Consider the following 23,890-nt stretch of genomic DNA (forward strand, 5'->3'; position numbering starts at 1 on the left):
GATCTGCCTGTCTGAGCTTGTTAAAAGATCTGCAAATGGGCTCATCCGCGATTTGAACCCGGGACCTCTCGCACCCAAAGCGAGAATCATACCCCTAGACCAACGAGCCTTAGACAAGGAATAAAATTGTTTTGCTTTCTGGCGGCAATTACAATGAGGATATCAATTGTTCTTGTCCATGGTGCTTGGAAAAGATTGAACCTCATGTGAGTGTTTGTGCTATACTTGTGAGCATAGCAGTCTTCCAAACTGTTGACCAGGCTTCAGTTCAAATCTTTGTATTTCATCTGCTGTGTCTTTCACATTCTGTCTTCTTAACCTGTTAGGGCTAGGGGCAGCATTTGCACGTCTGGATAAAAAATGTACCCGATTTAATCTGGTTACTAATCCTACCCAGTAACTAGAATATGCATATACTTATTATATATGGATAGAAAACACTCTAAAGTTTCTAAAACTGTTTGAATGGTGTCTGTGAGTATAACAGAACTCATTTGGCAGGCAAAACCCTGAGACATTTTCTGACAGGAAGTTGGAAACCTGATGTGTTGTATTACCTTTAAACCTATCCCATTGAAAAACACAGGGGCTGAGGAATATTTTGGCACTTCCTATTGCTTCCACTAGATGTCACCAGCCTTTACAAAGTGTTTTGAGTCTTCTGGAGGGAGATCTGACCGAACAAGAGCCATGGAACGATGATGTCCCATTAGACACCTGGCGCGCAGTTCATGTTGGGTACCCTCGTTCCAATACGCTATAAAAGAGTATGCATTCGGTCCACCTTGAATATTATTCATGTTCTGGTTAAAAAGGCCCTAATGATTTATGCTATACAACGTTTGACATGTTTGAACGAACGTAAATATATTTTTTCCCTCGTTCATGACGAAGTCCGGCTGGCTTAGATCATGTGCTAACAAGACGGAGATTTTGGACATAAATGATGAGCTTTTTTGAACAAAACTACATTCGTTATGGACCTGTGATACCTGGAAGTGACATCTGATGAAGAGAATCAAAGGTAATGGATTATTTACATAGTATTTTCGATTTTAGATCTCCCCAACATGACGTCTAGTCTGTATCGCAACGCGTATTTTTCTGGGCGCAGTGCTCAGATTATTGCAAAGTGTGATTTCCCAGTAAGGTTATTTTTAAATCTGGCAAGTTGATTGGCGTTCAAGAGATGTAAATCTATAATTCTTTAAATGACAATATAATATTTTACCAATGTTTTCTAATTTTAATTATTTAATTTGTGACGCTGACTTGACTGCCGGTTATTGGAGGGAAACGATTTCCTCAACATCAATGCCATAGTAAAACGCTGTTTTTGGATATAAATATGAACTTGATAGAACTAAAAATGCATGCATTGTGTAACATAATGTCCTAGGAGTGTCATCTGATGGAGATTGTAAAAGGTTAGTGCATCATTTTAGCTGGTTTTATGGTTTTGGTGACCCTGTCTTTGACTTGACAAAACATTACACACAACTCTTGTAAATGTACTGTCCTAACATACTCTAAATTTATGCTTTCGCCGTAAAACCTTTTTGAAATCGTAAAACGTGGTTAGATTAAGGAGATGTTTATCTTTCAAAGGGTGTAAAATAGTTGTATGTTTGAAAATTTGAATTTTGACATTTATTTGGATTCAAATTTGCCGGTCTTGAAATGCACCTGCTGTTGATGGAGTGCACCACGGGTGGCACGCTAGCGTCCCACCTAGCCCATAGAGGTTAAGCCGCGACAGCAAACTGATGATGAGTGTTGACAAATGAATATTGAGCAAAATGAGGTCAATTAATATTTTAAAAGAGAAAATGAAAAAATAAAACTTAAAAAAGAATGGAGCTCATTTATTTTGAGTCGATTGATGCATCAGTACGTGAATCAAAGTAAACGAACGTAAAAAATACCCATTCAAATCGATCAGTTTTCAACTAGAGAGATTGAAACGCGTCGTATCTGTCTCAAGCCTCCGTAACTGTTTATGTTACAACTCCACATCTGCAATAAATGGTGGTGGAGCTAGAGCGGTGTTTGTCAAACCATGAGACATACCAATAATCGGTATTCTCACAAAAACATTTGTAGCATCTGAACCGTTTGACCTACAACATCGTATGACCACTCCCTGGAAAGGGGAGACCCTCACGAACACGGTGGTGTTCTCAATTTGTCTCTACGTCCCCCACAAGTGTCAGGGGACTCGTCTGAAGTCGGAACCCTCTATGTGCAAACATCTGTTTGTAGAATCCAAAATCTTTGGGCTACAAACTAATGTGACCCCACTTGTCACAATGTTCTCCGTTTTGCCCTACGTTTTCCACAAGTGTCACGGGACTAATCTGAAGGTAACAGGTACTGATTAAAATGATAGATTTTTTAACCAGGGACCTCTCGCACCCTAAGCCATAATAGTACAACTATACCAACGATCCGTTTGGTCAAAGAATTTTCACTTTCCACAAAAATGACGGTCAGGATATGAATCGATGTCTCCATGTTGCTTAAGAGCTTCACACAGCATTGGTGGTATAGTGGTGAGCATAGCTGCCTTCCAAGCAGTTGACCAGGGGTTCGATTCCCAGCCAATGCAGAGCATGAGATATTCACTAGGTTTAGGGGCTGGGTGTCATTTCAAGTGTATTACATTGGAATCAATGTCCTTGTTAGTGGAAGTCAGATTTGCTCTTAGTTTTTGCAGGTTTTCTAAATGAAGTGCGATATTGAGCCAACTAGTGAATATCACAATAGATACGCAGTCCATCGCCTAAACCATTCAGCCACCTCGTCCTGCGCCCAAGAGGTGGCTGTTTGCAACCAGTGGCCAGAGATCTGCCTGTCTGAGCTTGTTAAAAGATCTGCAAAAGGGCTCATCCGCGATTTGAACCCGGGACCTCCTCGCACCCAAAGCGAGAATCATACCCCTAGACCAACGAGCCTTAGACAAGAATAAAATTGTTTTGCTTTCTGCGGCAATTACAATGAGGATATCAATTGTTCTTGTCCATGGTGCTTGGAAAGATTGAACCTCATGTGAGTGTTTGTGCTATACTTGTGAGCATAGCAGTCTTCCAAACTGTTGACCAGGCTTCAGTTCAAATCTTTTGTATTTCATCTGCTGTGTCTTTCACATTCTGTCTTCTTAAGCCGCGACAGCAAACTGATGATGAGTGTTGACAAATGAATATTGAGCAAAATGAGGTCAATTAATATTTTAAAAGAGAAAATGAAAAAATAAAACTTAAAAAGAATGGAGCTCATTTATTTTGAGTCGATTGATGCATCAGTACGTGAATCAAAGTAAACGAACGTAAAAAATACCCATTCAAATCGATCAGTTTTCAACTAGAGAGATTGAAACGCGTCGTATCTGTCTCAAGCCTCCGTAACTGTTTATGTTACAACTCCACATCTGCAATAAATGGTGGTGGAGCTAGAGCGGTGTTTGTCAAACCATGAGACATACCAATAATCGGTATTCTCACAAAAACATCTGTAGCATCTGAACCGTTTGACCTACAACATCGTATGACCACTCCCTGGAAAGGGGAGACCCTCACGAACACGGTGGTGTTCTCAATTTGTCTCTACGTCCCCCACAAGTGTCAGGGGACTCGTCTGAAGTCGGAACCCTCTATGTGCAAACATCTGTTTGTAGAATCCAAAATCTTTGGGCTACAAACTAATGTGACCCCACTTGTCACAATGTTCTCCGTTTTGCCCTACGTTTTCCACAAGTGTCACGGGACTAATCTGAAGGTAACAGGTACTGATTAAAATGATAGATTTTTAACCAGGGACCTCTCGCACCCTAAGCCATAATAGTACAACTATACCAACGATCCGTTTGGTCAAAGAATTTTCACTTTCCACAAAAAATGACGGTCAGGATATGAATCGATGTCTCCATGTTGCTTAAGAGCTTCACATAGCATTGGTGGTATAGTGGTGAGCATAGCTGCCTTCCAAGCAGTTGACCAGGGTTCGATTCCCAGCCAATGCAGAGCATGAGATATTCACTAGGTTTAGGGGCTGGGTGTCATTTCAAGTGTATTACATTGGAATCAATGTCCATGTTAGTGGAAGTCAGATTTGCTCTTAGTTTTTGCAGGTTTTCTAAATGAAGTGCGATATTGAGCCAACTAGTGAATATCACAATAGATACGCAGTCCATCGCCTTAAACCATTCAGCCACCTCGTCCTGCGCCCAAGAGGTGGCTGTTTGCAACCAGTGGCCAGAGATCTGCCTGTCTGAGCTTGTTAAAAGATCTGCAAAAGGGCTCATCCGCGATTTGAACCCGGGACCTCTCGCACCCAAAGCGAGAATCATACCCCTAGACCAACGAGCCTTAGACAAGAATAAAATTGTTTTGCTTTCTGCGGCAATTACAATGAGGATATCAATTGTTCTTGTCCATGGTGCTTGGAAAGATTGAACCTCATGTGAGTGTTTGTGCTATACTTGTGAGCATAGCAGTCTTCCAAACTGTTGACCAGGCTTCAGTTCAAATCTTTTGTATTTCATCTGCTGTGTCTTTCACATTCTGTCTTCTTAACCTGTTAGGGCTAGGGGGCAGCATTTGCACGTCTGGATAAAAAAATGTACCCGATTTAATCTGGTTACTAATCCTACCCAGTAACTAGAATATGCATATACTTATTATATATGGATAGAAAACACTCTAAAGTTTCTAAAACTGTTTGAATGGTGTCTGTGAGTATAACAGAACTCATTTGGCAGGCAAAACCCTGAGACATTTTCTGACAGGAAGTTGAAACCTGATGTGTTGTATTACCTTTAAACCTATCCCATTGAAAAACACAGGGGCTGAGGAATATTTTGGCACTTCCTATTGCTTCCACTAGATGTCACCAGCCTTTACAAAGTGTTTTGAGTCTTCTGGAGGGAGATCTGACCGAACAAGAGCCATGGAACGATGATGTCCCATTAGACACCTGGCGCGCGAGTTCATGTTGGGTACCCTCGTTCCAATACGCTATAAAAGAGTATGCATTCGTCCACCTTGAATATTATTCATGTTCTGGTTAAAAAGGCCCTAATGATTTATGCTATACAACGTTTGACATGTTTGAACGAACGTAAATATATTTTTTCCCCTCGTTCATGACGAGAAGTCCGGCTGGCTTAGATCATGTGCTAACAAGACGGAGATTTTTGGACATAAATGATGAGCTTTTTTGAACAAAACTACATTCGTTATGGACCTGTGATACCTGGAAGTGACATCTGATGAAGAGAATCAAAGGTAATGGATTATTTACATAGTATTTTCGATTTTAGATCTCCCCAACATGACGTCTAGTCTGTATCGCAACGCGTATTTTTCTGGGCGCAGTGCTCAGATTATTGCAAAGTGTGATTTCCCAGTAAGGTTATTTTTAAATCTGGCAAGTTGATTGCGTTCAAGAGATGTAAATCTATAATTCTTTAAATGACAATATAATATTTTACCAATGTTTTCTAATTTTAATTATTTAATTTGTGACGCTGACTTGACTGCCGGTTATTGGAGGGAAACGATTTCCTCAACATCAATGCCATAGTAAAACGCTGTTTTTGGATATAAATATGAACTTGATAGAACTAAAAATGCATGCATTGTGTAACATAATGTCCTAGGAGTGTCATCTGATGGAGATTGTAAAAGGTTAGTGCATCATTTTAGCTGGTTTTATGGTTTTGGTGACCCTGTCTTTGACTTGACAAAACATTACACACAACTCTTGTAAATGTACTGTCCTAACATACTCTAAATTTATGCTTTCGCCGTAAAACCTTTTTGAAATCGTAAAACGTGGTTAGATTAAGGAGATGTTTATCTTTCAAAGGGTGTAAAATAGTTGTATGTTTGAAAAATTTGAATTTTGACATTTATTTGGATTCAAATTTGCCGGTCTTGAAATGCACCTGCTGTTGATGGAGTGCACCACGGGTGGCACGCTAGCGTCCCACCTAGCCCATAGAGGTTAAGCCGCGACAGCAAACTGATGATGAGTGTTGACAAATGAATATTGAGCAAAATGAGGTCAATTAATATTTTAAAAGAGAAAATGAAAAAATAAAACTTAAAAAGAATGGAGCTCATTTATTTTGAGTCGATTGATGCATCAGTACGTGAATCAAAGTAAACGAACGTAAAAATACCCATTCAAATCGATCAGTTTTCAACTAGAGAGATTGAAACGCGTCGTATCTGTCTCAAGCCTCCATAACTGTTTATGTTACAACTCCGCATCTGCAATAAATGGTGGTGGAGCTAGAGCGGTGTTTGTCAAACCATGAGACATACCAATAATCGGTATTCTCACAAAAACATCTGTAGCATCTGAACCGTTTGACCTACAACATCGTATGACCACTCCCTGGAAAGGGGAGACCCTCACGAACACGGTGGTGTTCTCAATTTGTCTCTACGTCCCCCACAAGTGTCAGGGGACTCGTCTGAAGTCGGAACCCTCTATGTGCAAACATCTGTTTGTAGAATCCAAAATCTTTGGGCTACAAACTAATGTGACCCCACTTGTCACAATGTTCTCCGTTTTGCCCTACGTTTTCCACAAGTGTCACGGGACTAATCTGAAGGTAACAGGTACTGATTAAAATGATAGATTTTTTAACCAGGGACCTCTCGCACCCTAAGCCATAATAGTACAACTATACCAACGATCCGTTTGGTCAAAGAATTTTCACTTTCCACAAAAATGACGGTCAGGATATGAATCGATGTCTCCATGTTGCTTAAGAGCTTCACATAGCATTGGTGGTATAGTGGTGAGCATAGCTGCCTTCCAAGCAGTTGACCAGGGTTCGATTCCCAGCCAATGCAGAGCATGAGATATTCACTAGGTTTAGGGGCTGGGTGTCATTTCAAGTGTATTACATTGGAATCAATGTCCATGTTAGTGGAAGTCAGATTTGCTCTTAGTTTTTGCAGGTTTTCTAAATGAAGTGCGATATTGAGCCAACTAGTGAATATCAATAGATACGCAGTCCATCGCCTAAACCATTCAGCCACCTCGTCCTGCGCCCAAGAGGTGGCTGTTTGCAACCAGTGGCCAGAGATCTGCCTGTCTGAGCTTGTTAAAAGATCTGCAAAAGGGCTCATCCGCGATTTGAACCCGGGACCTCTCGCACCCAAAGCGAGAATCATACCCCTAGACCAACGAGCCTTAGACAAGAATAAAATTGTTTTGCTTTCTGCGGCAATTACAATGAGGATATCAATTGTTCTTGTCCATGGTGCTTGGAAAGATTGAACCTCATGTGAGTGTTTGTGCTATACTTGTGAGCATAGCAGTCTTCCAAACTGTTGACCAGGCTTCAGTTCAAATCTTTTGTATTTCATCTGCTGTGTCTTTCACATTCTGTCTTCTTAAGCCGCGACAGCAAACTGATGATGAGTGTTGACAAATGAATATTGAGCAAAATGAGGTCAATTAATATTTTAAAAGAGAAAATGAAAAAATAAAACTTAAAAAGAATGGAGCTCATTTATTTTGAGTCGATTGATGCATCAGTACGTGAATCAAAGTAAACGAACGTAAAAATACCCATTCAAATCGATCAGTTTTCAACTAGAGAGATTGAAACGCGTCGTATCTGTCTCAAGCCTCCGTAACTGTTTATGTTACAACTCCACATCTGCAATAAATGGTGGTGGAGCTAGAGCGGTGTTTGTCAAACCATGAGACATACCAATAATCGGTATTCTCACAAAAACATCTGTAGCATCTGAACCGTTTGACCTACAACATCGTATGACCACTCCCTGGAAAGGGGAGACCCTCACGAACACGGTGGTGTTCTCAATTTGTCTCTACGTCCCCCACAAGTGTCAGGGGACTCGTCTGAAGTCGGAACCCTCTATGTGCAAACATCTGTTTGTAGAATCCAAAATCTTTGGGCTACAAACTAATGTGACCCCACTTGTCACAATGTTCTCCGTTTTGCCCTACGTTTTCCACAAGTGTCACGGGACTAATCTGAAGGTAACAGGTACTGATTAAAATGATAGATTTTTTAACCAGGGACCTCTCGCACCCTAAGCCATAATAGTACAACTATACCAACGATCCGTTTGGTCAAAGAATTTTCACTTTCCACAAAAATGACGGTCAGGATATGAATCGATGTCTCCATGTTGCTTAAGAGCTTCACATAGCATTGGTGGTATAGTGGTGAGCATAGCTGCCTTCCAAGCAGTTGACCAGGGTTCGATTCCCAGCCAATGCAGAGCATGAGATATTCACTAGGTTTAGGGGCTGGGTGTCATTTCAAGTGTATTACATTGGAATCAATGTCCATGTTAGTGGAAGTCAGATTTGCTCTTAGTTTTTGCAGGTTTTCTAAATGAAGTGCGATATTGAGCCAACTAGTGAATATCACAATAGATACGCAGTCCATCGCCTAAACCATTCAGCCACCTCGTCCTGCGCCCAAGAGGTGGCTGTTTGCAACCAGTGGCCAGAGATCTGCCTGTCTGAGCTTGTTAAAAGATCTGCAAAAGGGCTCATCCGCGATTTGAACCCGGGACCTCTCGCACCCAAAGCGAGAATCATACCCCTAGACCAACGAGCCTTAGACAAGAATAAAATTGTTTTGCTTTCTGCGGCAATTACAATGAGGATATCAATTGTTCTTGTCCATGGTGCTTGGAAAGATTGAACCTCATGTGAGTGTTTGTGCTATACTTGTGAGCATAGCAGTCTTCCAAACTGTTGACCAGGCTTCAGTTCAAATCTTTTGTATTTCATCTGCTGTGTCTTTCACATTCTGTCTTCTTAACCTGTTAGGGCTAGGGGGCAGCATTTGCACGTCTGGATAAAAAAATGTACCCGATTTAATCTGGTTACTAATCCTACCCAGTAACTAGAATATGCATATACTTATTATATATGGATAGAAAACACTCTAAAGTTTCTAAAACTGTTTGAATGGTGTCTGTGAGTATAACAGAACTCATTTGGCAGGCAAAACCCTGAGACATTTTCTGACAGGAAGTTGAAACCTGATGTGTTGTATTACCTTTAAACCTATCCCATTGAAAAACACAGGGGCTGAGGAATATTTTGGCACTTCCTATTGCTTCCACTAGATGTCACCAGCCTTTACAAAGTGTTTTGAGTCTTCTGGAGGGAGATCTGACCGAACAAGAGCCATGGAACGATGATGTCCCATTAGACACCTGGCGCGCGAGTTCATGTTGGGTACCCTCGTTCCAATACGCTATAAAAGAGTATGCATTCGTCCACCTTGAATATTATTCATGTTCTGGTTAAAAAGGCCCTAATGATTTATGCTATACAACGTTTGACATGTTTGAACGAACGTAAATATATTTTTTCCCCTCGTTCATGACGAGAAGTCCGGCTGGCTTAGATCATGTGCTAACAAGACGGAGATTTTTGGACATAAATGATGAGCTTTTTTGAACAAAACTACATTCGTTATGGACCTGTGATACCTGGAAGTGACATCTGATGAAGAGAATCAAAGGTAATGGATTATTTACATAGTATTTTCGATTTTAGATCTCCCCAACATGACGTCTAGTCTGTATCGCAACGCGTATTTTTCTGGGCGCAGTGCTCAGATTATTGCAAAGTGTGATTTCCCAGTAAGGTTATTTTTAAATCTGGCAAGTTGATTGCGTTCAAGAGATGTAAATCTATAATTCTTTAAATGACAATATAATATTTTACCAATGTTTTCTAATTTTAATTATTTAATTTGTGACGCTGACTTGACTGCCGGTTATTGGAGGGAAACGATTTCCTCAACATCAATGCCATAGTAAAACGCTGTTTTTGGATATAAATATGAACTTGATAGAACTAAAAATGCATGCATTGTGTAACATAATGTCCTAGGAGTGTCATCTGATGGAGATTGTAAAAGGTTAGTGCATCATTTTAGCTGGTTTTATGGTTTTGGTGACCCTGTCTTTGACTTGACAAAACATTACACACAACTCTTGTAAATGTACTGTCCTAACATACTCTAAATTTATGCTTTCGCCGTAAAACCTTTTTGAAATCGTAAAACGTGGTTAGATTAAGGAGATGTTTATCTTTCAAAGGGTGTAAAATAGTTGTATGTTTGAAAAATTTGAATTTTGACATTTATTTGGATTCAAATTTGCCGGTCTTGAAATGCACCTGCTGTTGATGGAGTGCACCACGGGTGGCACGCTAGCGTCCCACCTAGCCCATAGAGGTTAAGCCGCGACAGCAAACTGATGATGAGTGTTGACAAATGAATATTGAGCAAAATGAGGTCAATTAATATTTTAAAAGAGAAAATGAAAAAATAAAACTTAAAAAAGAATGGAGCTCATTTATTTTGAGTCGATTGATGCATCAGTACGTGAATCAAAGTAAACGAACGTAAAAATACCCATTCAAATCGATCAGTTTTCAACTAGAGAGATTGAAACGCGTCGTATCTGTCTCAAGCCTCCGTAACTGTTTATGTTACAACTCCACATCTGCAATAAATGGTGGTGGAGCTAGAGCGGTGTTTGTCAAACCATGAGACATACCAATAATCGGTATTCTCACAAAAACATTTGTAGCATCTGAACCGTTTGACCTACAACATCGTATGACCACTCCCTGGAAAGGGGAGACCCTCACGAACACGGTGGTGTTCTCAATTTGTCTCTACGTCCCCCACAAGTGTCAGGGGACTCGTCTGAAGTCGGAACCCTCTATGTGCAAACATCTGTTTGTAGAATCCAAAATCTTTGGGCTACAAACTAATGTGACCCCACTTGTCACAATGTTCTCCGTTTTGCCCTACGTTTTCCACAAGTGTCACGGGACTAATCTGAAGGTAACAGGTACTGATTAAAATGATAGATTTTTTAACCAGGGACCTCTCGCACCCTAAGCCATAATAGTACAACTATACCAACGATCCGTTTGGTCAAAGAATTTTCACTTTCCACAAAAATGACGGTCAGGATATGAATCGATGTCTCCATGTTGCTTAAGAGCTTCACATAGCATTGGTGGTATAGTGGTGAGCATAGCTGCCTTCCAAGCAGTTGACCAGGGTTCGATTCCCAGCCAATGCAGAGCATGAGATATTCACTAGGTTTAGGGGCTGGGTGTCATTTCAAGTGTATTACATTGGAATCAATGTCCATGTTAGTGGAAGTCAGATTTGCTCTTAGTTTTTGCAGGTTTTCTAAATGAAGTGCGATATTGAGCCAACTAGTGAATATCACAATAGAACGCAGTCCATCGCCTAAACCATTCAGCCACCTCGTCCTGCGCCCAAGAGGTGGCTGTTTGCAACCAGTGGCCAGAGATCTGCCTGTCTGAGCTTGTTAAAAGATCTGCAAAAGGGCTCATCCGCGATTTGAACCCGGGACCTCTCGCACCCAAAGCGAGAATCATACCCCTAGACCAACGAGCCTTAGACAAGAATAAAATTGTTTTGCTTTCTGCGGCAATTACAATGAGGATATCAATTGTTCTTGTCCATGGTGCTTGGAAAGATTGAACCTCATGTGAGTGTTTGTGCTATACTTGTGAGCATAGCAGTCTTCCAAACTGTTGACCAGGCTTCAGTTCAAATCTTTTGTATTTCATCTGCTGTGTCTTTCACATTCTGTCTTCTTAAGCCGCGACAGCAAACTGATGATGAGTGTTGACAAATGAATATTGAGCAAAATGAGGTCAATTAATATTTTAAAAGAGAAAATGAAAAAATAAAACTTCAAAAAGAATGGAGCTCATTTATTTTGAGTCGATTGATGCATCAGTACGTGAATCAAAGTAAACGAACGTAAAAAATACCCATTCAAATCGATCAGTTTTCAACTAGAGAGATTGAAACGCGTCGTATCTGTCTCAAGCCTCCGTAACTGTTTATGTTACACCTCCACATCTGCAATAAATGGTGGTGGAGCTAGAGCGGTGTTTGTCAAACCATGAGACATACCAATAATCGGTATTCTCACAAAAACATCTGTAGCATCTGAACCGTTTGACCTACAACATCGTATGACCACTCCCTGGAAAGGGGAGACCCTCACGAACACGGTGGTGTTCTCAATTTGTCTCTACGTCCCCCACAAGTGTCAGGGGACTCGTCTGAAGTCGGAACCCTCTATGTGCAAACATCTGTTTGTAGAATCCAAAATCTTTGGGCTACAAACTAATGTGACCCCACTTGTCACAATGTTCTCCGTTTTGCCCTACGTTTTCCACAAGTGTCACGGGACTAATCTGAAGGTAACAGGTACTGATTAAAATGATAGATTTTTTAACCAGGGACCTCTCGCACCCTAAGCCATAATAGTACAACTATACCAACGATCCGTTTGGTCAAAGAATTTTCACTTTCCACAAAAATGACGGTCAGGATATGAATCGATGTCTCCATGTTGCTTAAGAGCTTCACATAGCATTGGTGGTATAGTGGTGAGCATAGCTGCCTTCCAAGCAGTTGACCAGGGTTCGATTCCCAGCCAATGCAGAGCATGAGATATTCACTAGGTTTAGGGGCTGGGTGTCATTTCAAGTGTATTACATTGGAATCAATGTCCTTGTTAGTGGAAGTCAGATTTGCTCTTAGTTTTTGCAGGTTTTCTAAATGAAGTGCGATATTGAGCCAACTAGTGAATATCACAATAGATACGCAGTCCATCGCCTAAACCATTCAGCCACCTCGTCCTGCGCCCAAGAGGTGGCTGTTTGCAACCAGTGGCCAGAGATCTGCCTGTCTGAGCTTGTTAAAAGATCTGCAAAAGGGATCATCCGCGATTTGAACCCGGGACCTCTCGCACCCAAAGCGAGAATCATACCCCTAGACCAACGAGCCTTAGACAAGAATAAAATTGTTTTGCTTTCTGCGGCAATTACAATGAGGATATCAATTGTTCTTGTCCATGGTGCTTGGAAAGATTGAACCTCATGTGAGTGTTTGTGCTATACTTGTGAGCATAGCAGTCTTCCAAACTGTTGACCAGGCTTCAGTTCAAATCTTTTGTATTTCATCTGCTGTGTCTTTCACATTCTGTCTTCTTAACCTGTTAGGGCTAGGGGGCAGCATTTGCACGTCTGGATAAAAAAATGTACCCGATTTAATCTGGTTACTAATCCTACCCAGTAACTAGAATATGCATATACTTATTATATATGGATAGAAAACACTCTAAAGTTTCTAAAACTGTTTGAATGGTGTCTGTGAGTATAACAGAACTCATTTGGCAGGCAAAACCCTGAGACATTTTCTGACAGGAAGTTGAAACCTGATGTGTTGTATTACCTTTAAACCTATCCCATTGAAAAACACAGGGGCTGAGGAATATTTTGGCACTTCCTATTGCTTCCACTAGATGTCACCAGCCTTTACAAAGTGTTTTGAGTCTTCTGGAGGGAGATCTGACCGAACAAGAGCCATGGAACGATGATGTCCCATTAGACACCTGGCGCGCGAGTTCATGTTGGGTACCCTCGTTCCAATACGCTATAAAAGAGTATGCATTCGTCCACCTTGAATATTATTCATGTTCTGGTTAAAAAGGCCCTAATGATTTATGCTATACAACGTTTGACATGTTTGAACGAACGTAAATATATTTTTTTCCCCTCGTTCATGACGAGAAGTCCGGCTGGCTTAGATCATGTGCTAACAAGACGGAGATTTTTGGACATAAATGATGAGCTTTTTTGAACAAAACTACATTCGTTATGGACCTGTGATACCTGGAAGTGACATCTGATGAAGAGAATCAAAGGTAATGGATTATTTACATAGTATTTTCGATTTTAGATCTCCCCAACATGACGTCTAGTCTGTATCGCAACGCGTATTTTTCTGGGCGCAGTGCTCAGATTATTGCAAAGTGTGATTTCCCAGTAAGGTTATTTTTAAATCTGGCAAGTTGATTGCGTTCAAGAGATGTAAATCTATAATTCTTTAAATGACAATATAATATTTTACCAATGTTTTCTAATTTTAATTATTTAATTTGTGACGCTGACTTGACTGCCGGTTATTGGAGGGAAACGATTTCCTCAACATCAATGCCATAGTAAAACGCTGTTTTTGGATATAAATATGAACTTGATAGAACTAAAAATGCATGCATTGTGTAACATAATGTCCTAGGAGTGTCATCTGATGGAGATTGTAAAAGGTTAGTGCATCATTTTAGCTGGTTTTATGGTTTTGGTGACCCTGTCTTTGACTTGACAAAACATTACACACAACTCTTGTAAATGTACTGTCCTAACATACTCTAAATTTATGCTTTCGCCGTAAAACCTTTTTGAAATCGTAAAACGTGGTTAGATTAAGGAGATGTTTATCTTTCAAAGGGTGTAAAATAGTTGTATGTTTGAAAAATTTGAATTTTGACATTTATTTGGATTCAAATTTGCCGGTCTTGAAATGCACCTGCTGTTGATGGAGTGCACCACGGGTGGCACGCTAGCGTCCCACCTAGCCCATAGAGGTTAAGCCGCGACAGCAAACTGATGATGAGTGTTGACAAATGAATATTGAGCAAAATGAGGTCAATTAATATTTTAAAAGAGAAAATGAAAAAATAAAACTTAAAAAGAATGGAGCTCATTTATTTTGAGTCGATTGATGCATCAGTACGTGAATCAAAGTAAACGAACGTAAAAAATACCCATTCAAATCGATCAGTTTTCAACTAGAGAGATTGAAACGCGTCGTATCTGTCTCAAGCCTCCGTAACTGTTTATGTTACAACTCCACATCTGCAATAAATGGTGGTGGAGCTAGAGCGGTGTTTGTCAAACCATGAGACATACCAATAATCGGTATTCTCACAAAAACATCTGTAGCATCTGAACCGTTTGACCTACAACATCGTATGACCACTCCCTGGAAAGGGGAGACCCTCACGAACACGGTGGTGTTCTCAATTTGTCTCTACGTCCCCCACAAGTGTCAGGGGACTCGTCTGAAGTCGGAACCCTCTATGTGCAAACATCTGTTTGTAGAATCCAAAATCTTTGGGCTACAAACTAATGTGACCCCACTTGTCACAATGTTCTCCGTTTTGCCCTACGTTTTCCACAAGTGTCACGGGACTAATCTGAAGGTAACAGGTACTGATTAAAATGATAGATTTTTTAACCAGGGACCTCTCGCACCCTAAGCCATAATAGTACAACTATACCAACGATCCGTTTGGTCAAAGAATTTTCACTTTCCACAAAAATGACGGTCAGGATATGAATCGATGTCTCCATGTTGCTTAAGAGCTTCACATAGCATTGGTGGTATAGTGGTGAGCATAGCTGCCTTCCAAGCAGTTGACCAGGGTTCGATTCCCAGCCAATGCAGAGCATGAGATATTCACTAGGTTTAGGGGCTGGGTGTCATTTCAAGTGTATTACATTGGAATCAATGTCCATGTTAGTGGAAGTCAGATTTGCTCTTAGTTTTTGCAGGTTTTCTAAATGAAGTGCGATATTGAGCCAACTAGTGAATATCACAATAGATACGCAGTCCATCGCCTAAACCATTCAGCCACCTCGTCCTGCGCCCAAGAGGTGGCTGTTTGCAACCAGTGGCCAGAGATCTGCCTGTCTGAGCTTGTTAAAAGATCTGCAAAAGGGCTCATCCGCGATTTGAACCCGGGACCTCTCGCACCCAAAGCGAGAATCATACCCCTAGACCAACGAGCCTTAGACAAGAATAAAATTGTTTTGCTTTCTGCGGCAATTACAATGAGGATATCAATTGTTCTTGTCCATGGTGCTTGGAAAGATTGAACCTCATGTGAGTGTTTGTGCTATACTTGTGAGCATAGCAGTCTTCCAAACTGTTGACCAGGCTTCAGTTCAAATCTTTTGTATTTCATCTGCTGTGTCTTTCACATTCTGTCTTCTTAAGCCGCGACAGCAAACTGATGATGAGTGTTGACAAATGAATATTGAGCAAAATGAGGTCAATTAATATTTTAAAAGAGAAAATGAAAAAATAAAACTTAAAAAGAATGGAGCTCATTTATTTTGAGTCGATTGATGCATCAGTACGTGAATCAAAGTAAACGAACGTAAAAAATACCCATTCAAATCGATCAGTTTTCAACTAGAGAGATTGAAACGCGTCGTATCTGTCTCAAGCCTCCGTAACTGTTTATGTTACAACTCCACATCTGCAATAAATGGTGGTGGAGCTAGAGCGGTGTTTGTCAAACCATGAGACATACCAATAATCGGTATTCTCACAAAAACATCTGTAGCATCTGAACCGTTTGACCTACAACATCGTATGACCACTCCCTGGAAAGGGGAGACCCTCACGAACACGGTGGTGTTCTCAATTTGTCTCTACGTCCCCCACAAGTGTCAGGGGACTCGTCTGAAGTCGGAACCCTCTATGTGCAAACATCTGTTTGTAGAATCCAAAATCTTTGGGCTACAAACTAATGTGACCCCACTTGTCACAATGTTCTCCGTTTTGCCCTACGTTTTCCACAAGTGTCACGGGACTAATCTGAAGGTAACAGGTACTGATTAAAATGATAGATTTTTTAACCAGGGACCTCTCGCACCCTAAGCCATAATAGTACAACTATACCAACGATCCGTTTGGTCAAAGAATTTTCACTTTCCACAAAAATGACGGTCAGGATATGAATCGATGTCTCCATGTTGCTTAAGAGCTTCACATAGCATTGGTGGTATAGTGGTGAGCATAGCTGCCTTCCAAGCAGTTGACCAGGGTTCGATTCCCAGCCAATGCAGAGCATGAGATATTCACTAGGTTTAGGGGCTGGGTGTCATTTCAAGTGTATTACATTGGAATCAATGTCCATGTTAGTGGAAGTCAGATTTGCTCTTAGTTTTTGCAGGTTTTCTAAATGAAGTGCGATATTGAGCCAACTAGTGAATATCACAATAGATACGCAGTCCATCGCCTAAACCATTCAGCCACCTCGTCCTGCGCCCAAGAGGTGGCTGTTTGCAACTCAGTGGCCAGAGATCTGCCTGTCTGAGCTTGTTAAAAGATCTGCAAAAGGGCTCATCCGCGATTTGAACCCGGGACCTCTCGCACCCAAAGCGAGAATCATACCCCTAGACCAACGAGCCTTAGACAAGAATAAAATTGTTTTGCTTTCTGCGGCAATTACAATGAGGATATCAATTGTTCTTGTCCATGGTGCTTGGAAAGATTGAACCTCATGTGAGTGTTTGTGCTATACTTGTGAGCATAGCAGTCTTCCAAACTGTTGACCAGGCTTCAGTTCAAATCTTTTGTATTTCATCTGCTGTGTCTTTCACATTCTGTCTTCTTAACCTGTTAGGGCTAGGGGGCAGCATTTGCACGTCTGGATAAAAAAATGTACCCGATTTAATCTGGTTACTAATCCTACCCAGTAACTAGAATATGCATATACTTATTATATATGGATAGAAAACACTCTAAAGTTTCTAAAACTGTTTGAATGGTGTCTGTGAGTATAACAGAACTCATTTGGCAGGCAAAACCCTGAGACATTTTCTGACAGGAAGTTGAAACCTGATGTGTTGTATTACCTTTAAACCTATCCCATTGAAAAACACAGGGGCTGAGGAATATTTTGGCACTTCCTATTGCTTCCACTAGATGTCACCAGCCTTTACAAAGTGTTTTGAGTCTTCTGGAGGGAGATCTGACCGAACAAGAGCCATGGAACGATGATGTCCCATTAGACACCTGGCGCGCGAGTTCATGTTGGGTACCCTCGTTCCAATACGCTATAAAAGAGTATGCATTCGTCCACCTTGAATATTATTCATGTTCTGGTTAAAAAAGGCCCTAATGATTTATGCTATACAACGTTTGACATGTTTGAACGAACGTAAATATATTTTTTTCCCCTCGTTCATGACGAGAAGTCCGGCTGGCTTAGATCATGTGCTAACAAGACGGAGATTTTTGGACATAAATGATGAGCTTTTTTGAACAAAACTACATTCGTTATGGACCTGTGATACCTGGAAGTGACATCTGATGAAGAGAATCAAAGGTAATGGATTATTTACATAGTATTTTCGATTTTAGATCTCCCCAACATGACGTCTAGTCTGTATCGCAAGCGCGTATTTTTCTGGGCGCAGTGCTCAGATTATTGCAAAGTGTGATTTCCCAGTAAGGTTATTTTTAAATCTGGCAAGTTGATTGCGTTCAAGAGATGTAAATCTATAATTCTTTAAATGACAATATAATATTTTACCAATGTTTTCTAATTTTAATTATTTAATTTGTGACGCTGACTTGACTGCCGGTTATTGGAGGGAAACGATTTCCTCAACATCAATGCCATAGTAAAACGCTGTTTTTGGATATAAATATGAACTTGATAGAACTAAAAATGCATGCATTGTGTAACATAATGTCCTAGGAGTGTCATCTGATGGAGATTGTAAAAGGTTAGTGCATCATTTTAGCTGGTTTTATGGTTTTGGTGACCCTGTCTTTGACTTGACAAAACATTACACACAACTCTTGTAAATGTACTGTCCTAACATACTCTAAATTTATGCTTTCGCCGTAAAACCTTTTTGAAATCGTAAAACGTGGTTAGATTAAGGAGATGTTTATCTTTCAAAGGGTGTAAAATAGTTGTATGTTTGAAAAATTTGAATTTTGACATTTATTTGGATTCAAATTTGCCGGTCTTGAAATGCACCTGCTGTTGATGGAGTGCACCACGGGTGGTACGCTAGCGTCCCACCTAGCCCATAGAGGTTAAGCCGCGACAGCAAACTGATGATGAGTGTTGACAAATGAATATTGAGCAAAATGAGGTCAATTAATATTTTAAAAGAGAAAATGAAAAAATAAAACTTAAAAAGAATGGAGCTCATTTATTTTGAGTCGATTGATGCATCAGTACGTGAATCAAAGTAAACGAACGTAAAAAATACCCATTCAAATCGATCAGTTTTCAACTAGAGAGATTGAAACGCGTCGTATCTGTCTCAAGCCTCCGTAACTGTTTATGTTACAACTCCACATCTGCAATAAATGGTGGTGGAGCTAGAGCGGTGTTTGTCAAACCATGAGACATACCAATAATCGGTATTCTCACAAAAACATTTGTAGCATCTGAACCGTTTGACCTACAACATCGTATGACCACTCCCTGGAAAGGGGAGACCCTCACGAACACGGTGGTGTTCTCAATTTGTCTCTACGTCCCCCACAAGTGTCAGGGGACTCGTCTGAAGTCGGAACCCTCTATGTGCAAACATCTGTTTGTAGAATCCAAAATCTTTGGGCTACAAACTAATGTGACCCCACTTGTCACAATGTTCTCCGTTTTGCCCTACGTTTTCCACAAGTGTCACGGGACTAATCTGAAGGTAACAGGTACTGATTAAAATGATAGATTTTTTAACCAGGGACCTCTCGCACCCTAAGCCATAATAGTACAACTATACCAACGATCCGTTTGGTCAAAGAATTTTCACTTTCCACAAAAATGACGGTCAGGATATGAATCGATGTCTCCATGTTGCTTAAGAGCTTCACATAGCATTGGTGGTATAGTGGTGAGCATAGCTGCCTTCCAAGCAGTTGACCAGGGTTCGATTCCCAGCCAATGCAGAGCATGAGATATTCACTAGGTTTAGGGGCTGGGTGTCATTTCAAGTGTATTACATTGGAATCAATGTCATGTTAGTGGAAGTCAGATTTGCTCTTAGTTTTTGCAGGTTTTCTAAATGAAGTGCGATATTGAGCCAACTAGTGAATATCACAATAGATACGCAGTCCATCGCCTAAACCATTCAGCCACCTCGTCCTGCGCCCAAGAGGTGGCTGTTTGCAACCAGTGGCCAGAGATCTGCCTGTCTGAGCTTGTTAAAAGATCTGCAAAAGGGCTCATCCGGGATTTGAACCCGGGACCTCTCGCACCCAAAGCGAGAATCATACCCCTAGACCAACGAGCCTTAGACAAGAATAAAATTGTTTTGCTTTCTGCGGCAATTACAATGAGGATATCAATTGTTCTTGTCCATGGTGCTTGGAAAGATTGAACCTCATGTGAGTGTTTGTGCTATACTTGTGAGCATAGCAGTCTTCCAAACTGTTGACCAGGCTTCAGTTCAAATCTTTTGTATTTCATCTGCTGTGTCTTTCACATTCTGTCTTCTTAAGCCGCGACAGCAAACTGATGATGAGTGTTGACAAATGAATATTGAGCAAAATGAGGTCAATTAATATTTTAAAAGAGAAAATGAAAAAATAAAACTTAAAAAGAATGGAGCTCATTTATTTTGAGTCGATTGATGCATCAGTACGTGAATCAAAGTAAACGAACGTAAAAAATACCCATTCAAATCGATCAGTTTTCAACTAGAGAGATTGAAACGCGTCGTATCTGTCTCAAGCCTCCGTAACTGTTTATGTTACAACTCCACATCTGCAATAAATGGTGGTGGAGCTAGAGCGGTGTTTGTCAAACCATGAGACATACCAATAATCGGTATTCTCACAAAAACATCTGTAGCATCTGAACCGTTTGACCTACAACATCGTATGACCACTCCCTGGAAAGGGGAGACCCTCACGAACACGGTGGTGTTCTCAATTTGTCTCTACGTCCCCCACAAGTGTCAGGGGACTCGTCTGAAGTCGGAACCCTCTATGTGCAAACATCTGTTTGTAGAATCCAAAATCTTTGGGCTACAAACTAATGTGACCCCACTTGTCACAATGTTCTCCGTTTTGCCCTACGTTTTCCACAAGTGTCACGGGACTAATCTGAAGGTAACAGGTACTGATTAAAATGATAGATTTTTTAACCAGGGACCTCTCGCACCCTAAGCCATAATAGTACAACTATACCAACGATCCGTTTGGTCAAAGAATTTTCACTTTCCACAAAAATGACGGTCAGGATATGAATCGATGTCTCCATGTTGCTTAAGAGCTTCACATAGCATTGGTGGTATAGTGGTGAGCATAGCTGCCTTCCAAGCAGTTGACCAGGGTTCGATTCCCAGCCAATGCAGAGCATGAGATATTCACTAGGTTTAGGGGCTGGGTGTCATTTCAAGTGTATTACATTGGAATCAATGTCCTTGTTAGTGGAAGTCAGATTTGCTCTTAGTTTTTGCAGGTTTTCTAAATGAAGTGCGATATTGAGCCAACTAGTGAATATCACAATAGATAAGCAGTCCATCGCCTAAACCATTCAGCCACCTCGTCCTGCGCCCAAGAGGTGGCTGTTTGCAACTCAGTGGCCAGAGATCTGCCTGTCTGAGCTTGTTAAAAGATCTGCAAAAGGGCTCATCCGGGATTTGAACCCGGGACCTCTCGCACCCAAAGCGAGAATCATACCCCTAGACCAACGAGCCTTAGACAAGAATAAAATTGTTTTGCTTTCTGCGGCAATTACAATGAGGATATCAATTGTTCTTGTCCATGGTGCTTGGAAAGATTGAACCTCATGTGAGTGTTTGTGCTATACTTGTGAGCATAGCAGTCTTCCAAACTGTTGACCAGGCTTCAGTTCAAATCTTTTGTATTTCATCTGCTGTGTCTTTCACATTCTGTCTTCTTAAGCCGCGACAGCAAACTGATGATGAGTGTTGACAAATGAATATTGAGCAAAATGAGGTCAATTAATATTTTAAAAGAGAAAATGAAAAAATAAAACTTAAAAAGAATGGAGCTCATTTATTTTGAGTCGATTGATGCATCAGTACGTGAATCAAAGTAAACGAACGTAAAAAATACCCATTCAAATCGATCAGTTTTCAACTAGAGAGATTGAAACGCGTCGTATCTGTCTCAAGCCTCCGTAACTGTTTATGTTACAACTCCACATCTGCAATAAATGGTGGTGGAGCTAGAGCGGTGTTTGTCAAACCATGAGACATACCAATAATCGGTATTCTCACAAAAACATCTGTAGCATCTGAACCGTTTGACCTACAACATCGTATGACCACTCCCTGGAAAGGGGAGACCCTCACGAACACGGTGGTGTTCTCAATTTGTCTCTACGTCCCCCACAAGTGTCAGGGGACTCGTCTGAAGTCGGAACCCTCTATGTGCAAACATCTGTTTGTAGAATCCAAAATCTTTGGGCTACAAACTAATGTGACCCCACTTGTCACAATGTTCTCCGTTTTGCCCTACGTTTTCCACAAGTGTCACGGGACTAATCTGAAGGTAACAGGTACTGATTAAAATGATAGATTTTTTAACCAGGGACCTCTCGCACCCTAAGCCATAATAGTACAACTATACCAACGATCCGTTTGGTCAAAGAATTTTCACTTTCCACAAAAATGACGGTCAGGATATGAATCGATGTCTCCATGTTGCTTAAGAGCTTCACATAGCATTGGTGGTATAGTGGTGAGCATAGCTGCCTTCCAAGCAGTTGACCAGGGTTCGATTCCCAGCCAATGCAGAGCATGAGATATTCACTAGGTTTAGGGGCTGGGTGTCATTTCAAGTGTATTACATTGGAATCAATGTCCTTGTTAGTGGAAGTCAGATTTGCTCTTAGTTTTTGCAGGTTTTCTAAATGAAGTGCGATATTGAGCCAACTAGTGAATATCACAATAGATACGCAGTCCATCGCCTAAACCATTCAGCCACCTCGTCCTGCGCCCAAGAGGTGGCTGTTTGCAACTCAGTGGCCAGAGATCTGCCTGTCTGAGCTTGTTAAAAGATCTGCAAAAGGGCTCATCCGGGATTTGAACCCGGGACCTCTCGCACCCAAAGCGAGAATCATACCCCTAGACCAACGAGCCTTAGACAAGAATAAAATTGTTTTGCTTTCTGCGGCAATTACAATGAGGATATCAATTGTTCTTGTCCATGGTGCTTGGAAAGATTGAACCTCATGTGAGTGTTTGTGCTATACTTGTGAGCATAGCAGTCTTCCAAACTGTTGACCAGGCTTCAGTTCAAATCTTTTGTATTTCATCTGCTGTGTCTTTCACATTCTGTCTTCTTAAGCCGCGACAGCAAACTGATGATGAGTGTTGACAAATGAATATTGAGCAAAATGAGGTCAATTAATATTTTAAAAGAGAAAATGAAAAAATAAAACTTAAAAAGAATGGAGCTCATTTATTTTGAGTCGATTGATGCATCAGTACGTGAATCAAAGTAAACGAACGTAAAAAATACCCATTCAAATCGATCAGTTTTCAACTAGAGAGATTGAAACGCGTCGTATCTGTCTCAAGCCTCCGTAACTGTTTATGTTACAACTCCACATCTGCAATAAATGGTGGTGGAGCTAGAGCGGTGTTTGTCAAACCATGAGACATACCAATAATCGGTATTCTCACAAAAACATCTGTAGCATCTGAACCGTTTGACCTACAACATCGTATGACCACTCCCTGGAAAGGGGAGACCCTCACGAACACGGTGGTGTTCTCAATTTGTCTCTACGTCCCCCACAAGTGTCAGGGGACTCGTCTGAAGTCGGAACCCTCTATGTGCAAACATCTGTTTGTAGAATCCAAAATCTTTGGGCTACAAACTAATGTGACCCCACTTGTCACAATGTTCTCCGTTTTGCCCTACGTTTTCCACAAGTGTCACGGGACTAATCTGAAGGTAACAGGTACTGATTAAAATGATAGATTTTTTAACCAGGGACCTCTCGCACCCTAAGCCATAATAGTACAACTATACCAACGATCCGTTTGGTCAAAGAATTTTCACTTTCCACAAAAATGACGGTCAGGATATGAATCGATGTCTCCATGTTGCTTAAGAGCTTCACATAGCATTGGTGGTATAGTGGTGAGCATAGCTGCCTTCCAAGCAGTTGACCAGGGTTCGATTCCCAGCCAATGCAGAGCATGAGATATTCACTAGGTTTAGGGGCTGGGT

The 23,890-nt window shown here is 40.9% G+C and overlaps 21 non-coding genes across 21 annotated transcripts; 11 read left to right on the plus strand and 10 right to left on the minus strand.

Annotated features, from left to right (window-relative positions):
- Window positions 1-37: 37 nt before the first annotated feature.
- trnap-ugg (transfer RNA proline (anticodon UGG)) lies at window positions 38-109 on the minus strand. The gene has a single exon. It is a non-coding gene; the product is annotated as a tRNA-Pro (tRNA).
- Window positions 110-3,946: 3,837 nt separating this feature from the next.
- trnag-ucc (transfer RNA glycine (anticodon UCC)) lies at window positions 3,947-4,018 on the plus strand. The gene has a single exon. It is a non-coding gene; the product is annotated as a tRNA-Gly (tRNA).
- A 274-nt stretch (window positions 4,019-4,292) lies between these two features.
- On the minus strand, window positions 4,293-4,364 carry trnap-ugg (transfer RNA proline (anticodon UGG)). The gene has a single exon. It is a non-coding gene; the product is annotated as a tRNA-Pro (tRNA).
- A 2,427-nt stretch (window positions 4,365-6,791) lies between these two features.
- Window positions 6,792-6,863, plus strand: trnag-ucc (transfer RNA glycine (anticodon UCC)). The gene has a single exon. It is a non-coding gene; the product is annotated as a tRNA-Gly (tRNA).
- Window positions 6,864-7,134: 271 nt separating this feature from the next.
- On the minus strand, window positions 7,135-7,206 carry trnap-ugg (transfer RNA proline (anticodon UGG)). Its single transcript has one exon. It is a non-coding gene; the product is annotated as a tRNA-Pro (tRNA).
- A 991-nt stretch (window positions 7,207-8,197) lies between these two features.
- On the plus strand, window positions 8,198-8,269 carry trnag-ucc (transfer RNA glycine (anticodon UCC)). The gene has a single exon. It is a non-coding gene; the product is annotated as a tRNA-Gly (tRNA).
- A 273-nt stretch (window positions 8,270-8,542) lies between these two features.
- On the minus strand, window positions 8,543-8,614 carry trnap-ugg (transfer RNA proline (anticodon UGG)). Its single transcript has one exon. It is a non-coding gene; the product is annotated as a tRNA-Pro (tRNA).
- A 2,428-nt stretch (window positions 8,615-11,042) lies between these two features.
- Window positions 11,043-11,114, plus strand: trnag-ucc (transfer RNA glycine (anticodon UCC)). Its single transcript has one exon. It is a non-coding gene; the product is annotated as a tRNA-Gly (tRNA).
- A 272-nt stretch (window positions 11,115-11,386) lies between these two features.
- trnap-ugg (transfer RNA proline (anticodon UGG)) lies at window positions 11,387-11,458 on the minus strand. The gene has a single exon. It is a non-coding gene; the product is annotated as a tRNA-Pro (tRNA).
- A 993-nt stretch (window positions 11,459-12,451) lies between these two features.
- trnag-ucc (transfer RNA glycine (anticodon UCC)) lies at window positions 12,452-12,523 on the plus strand. Its single transcript has one exon. It is a non-coding gene; the product is annotated as a tRNA-Gly (tRNA).
- A 2,774-nt stretch (window positions 12,524-15,297) lies between these two features.
- Window positions 15,298-15,369, plus strand: trnag-ucc (transfer RNA glycine (anticodon UCC)). Its single transcript has one exon. It is a non-coding gene; the product is annotated as a tRNA-Gly (tRNA).
- A 273-nt stretch (window positions 15,370-15,642) lies between these two features.
- On the minus strand, window positions 15,643-15,714 carry trnap-ugg (transfer RNA proline (anticodon UGG)). The gene has a single exon. It is a non-coding gene; the product is annotated as a tRNA-Pro (tRNA).
- A 992-nt stretch (window positions 15,715-16,706) lies between these two features.
- On the plus strand, window positions 16,707-16,778 carry trnag-ucc (transfer RNA glycine (anticodon UCC)). The gene has a single exon. It is a non-coding gene; the product is annotated as a tRNA-Gly (tRNA).
- A 274-nt stretch (window positions 16,779-17,052) lies between these two features.
- trnap-ugg (transfer RNA proline (anticodon UGG)) lies at window positions 17,053-17,124 on the minus strand. The gene has a single exon. It is a non-coding gene; the product is annotated as a tRNA-Pro (tRNA).
- A 2,431-nt stretch (window positions 17,125-19,555) lies between these two features.
- trnag-ucc (transfer RNA glycine (anticodon UCC)) lies at window positions 19,556-19,627 on the plus strand. Its single transcript has one exon. It is a non-coding gene; the product is annotated as a tRNA-Gly (tRNA).
- A 272-nt stretch (window positions 19,628-19,899) lies between these two features.
- trnap-ugg (transfer RNA proline (anticodon UGG)) lies at window positions 19,900-19,971 on the minus strand. The gene has a single exon. It is a non-coding gene; the product is annotated as a tRNA-Pro (tRNA).
- Window positions 19,972-20,963: 992 nt separating this feature from the next.
- On the plus strand, window positions 20,964-21,035 carry trnag-ucc (transfer RNA glycine (anticodon UCC)). The gene has a single exon. It is a non-coding gene; the product is annotated as a tRNA-Gly (tRNA).
- A 274-nt stretch (window positions 21,036-21,309) lies between these two features.
- On the minus strand, window positions 21,310-21,381 carry trnap-ugg (transfer RNA proline (anticodon UGG)). Its single transcript has one exon. It is a non-coding gene; the product is annotated as a tRNA-Pro (tRNA).
- Window positions 21,382-22,373: 992 nt separating this feature from the next.
- Window positions 22,374-22,445, plus strand: trnag-ucc (transfer RNA glycine (anticodon UCC)). Its single transcript has one exon. It is a non-coding gene; the product is annotated as a tRNA-Gly (tRNA).
- Window positions 22,446-22,719: 274 nt separating this feature from the next.
- On the minus strand, window positions 22,720-22,791 carry trnap-ugg (transfer RNA proline (anticodon UGG)). Its single transcript has one exon. It is a non-coding gene; the product is annotated as a tRNA-Pro (tRNA).
- Window positions 22,792-23,783: 992 nt separating this feature from the next.
- On the plus strand, window positions 23,784-23,855 carry trnag-ucc (transfer RNA glycine (anticodon UCC)). The gene has a single exon. It is a non-coding gene; the product is annotated as a tRNA-Gly (tRNA).
- Window positions 23,856-23,890: the final 35 nt, after the last annotated feature.

The sequence above is a fragment of the Salmo salar genome, unplaced genomic scaffold (genome assembly GCF_905237065.1).
Source record: "Salmo salar unplaced genomic scaffold, Ssal_v3.1, whole genome shotgun sequence".
Classification (NCBI taxonomy): Eukaryota; Metazoa; Chordata; class Actinopteri; order Salmoniformes; family Salmonidae; genus Salmo; species Salmo salar.